Source organism: Tupaia chinensis, unplaced genomic scaffold (assembly GCF_000334495.1).
Source record: "Tupaia chinensis unplaced genomic scaffold, TupChi_1.0 Scaffold139767_1, whole genome shotgun sequence".
NCBI classification, from domain to species: domain Eukaryota; kingdom Metazoa; phylum Chordata; class Mammalia; order Scandentia; family Tupaiidae; genus Tupaia; species Tupaia belangeri.
Window position 1 is genome coordinate 1,128,608 of NW_006199647.1, and position 1,507 is coordinate 1,130,114.

Genomic DNA, 1,507 nt, shown 5'->3' on the forward strand with positions numbered 1-1,507 from the left:
TTTCTGCGCCGTTCTGTGCTCTCGCGTCGCACACCCCAGCTGGAGGACCCGTGCGGGCAGGTGTGGGGTTAAGTGCCTACCACAGCACCTGCTTTAAAGTAAGGCCTTGGCCAGAGGTGAGCCGAGCGCTGGTGGGAAGGCAGAGCCACAGTAGGGAACCTGACACAGGTGTGACGAGGAGGGCCTGGGGGTGCAGGCTCAGATAAGCAGGACAGACTGCAGAGACAGAAGTGGTGCAGCAGGTGCTGGCCAGCAGGCTGTGGGAGGCAGGACCCCGGAGCCAGGCGGAGCAGGCACAGGAGGGCTCAGGGCAGCCAATGGGATCCATGGATTCAGAGTCCAGGCAGGCAAGCCTAGAGACAAGCCTGGGGCGGGGGAAGGAGTGATGAGGACTCATGCCCAGAGGCTGGACCCATCTTTTTTTTTTTTTAAGAGAGATTTTTGCTATAGGAGGTGTGTGCTGGGAGAGAGACACAGAGAAACAGAAAGTGAGAAATCACTCCCTGGGGGTGGAGGGTGGGGTGGCCATGCTGCAATTCCTTCTCCTCCACTCTCCTCTTGGAACCTCAGGCACACACGCACATGCGCCCGGTGTGAGTTTAAGCCACTGGCTCCAGGACTCCAACAGGGGGAGTCCAGCAACACAGCCACTATGCCAACTGCTTGTCCCTACAGATACATGGTTATTTTGGGTGGGAGGGAGGTTTTTGCGATAGGGCGCGTGTGCTCGCCAGACAGACAGAGACAGACAGAAAGCAAGAAATCAATCCCCAGGGGGAATGGCCACGCTGCAATCCCTTCTCCTCCATTCTCCTGTCGGGATCTTGGGCACGCACGCACACGCACCCGGCATCAGTTTTAAGCCACCGGGTCCGGGACGCGAACCGTTGTCGACTACATGGGAGTCCAGCGACATAGCCATTACGCTAACTGGTCCCCAGATACATTTTTTTTTTTAAAGTAAGTCTTGTAACATTTGGAGCGTGTTCGTAGTGATGGACCTGGAATCCCAGTGGGCGCGGGCACCCTGTTTTACCTGACCGCCCCTGTAATTACACGGGACCCGGCGTGTTCCACACGCACTAACAAGTCTCCCGGACCAGGCGGTAGGGTTACCAGTTCTTGCGAGGACTGAGTTCCGGCCCGCAGCTGCTTCAGTGAAACACATGCTTGAAAAGAGAAGGCGGTTCCGTGGCGGGAGAGGTTTTCCGAAGAGCCGGGTTCGGCCCGCTGAGAGAGACCCCCGTGGGGCCGGGCCGGGCCGCGCGCACTGCACAGCAGAGGCCGAGGCTGGCGGGCAGGCCCTCAGAGCGCCCCGGCCAAGCAGGGGCCGAGGCTGGCGGGCAGGCCCTCGGGGCTGGCGCGGCCCAGAGCGGGGCTTGCAGGCCGAGCTCCCTGCGCTGACTCTGGGCGGGACACCGCTTCCAGGGAGACCCTGGTCCCCAGCTCCCACTGCTGCGCAGGCCGGGGCGGCGGTGGAGGTGACGGGCAGCCCCCTCCCGGGCAC

At 61.4% G+C, this 1,507-nt stretch overlaps 1 long non-coding RNA gene across 3 annotated transcripts in view; it reads right to left on the bottom strand.

Moving 5' to 3' along the window:
• Positions 1-1,298, bottom strand: part of LOC102480220 (uncharacterized) — a 2,223-nt gene extending 925 nt beyond the window's left edge. For 2 of the 3 annotated variants that reach the window (XR_003546801.1, XR_003546802.1), the window contains exon 1: positions 1,117-1,298. This is a non-coding gene — a long non-coding RNA (uncharacterized LOC102480220). Of the gene's footprint in view, positions 1-88; positions 466-1,116 lie in introns of those variants that run through there. The other variant, XR_336555.3, reaches the window with a different exon arrangement.
• Positions 1,299-1,507: the final 209 nt, after the last annotated feature.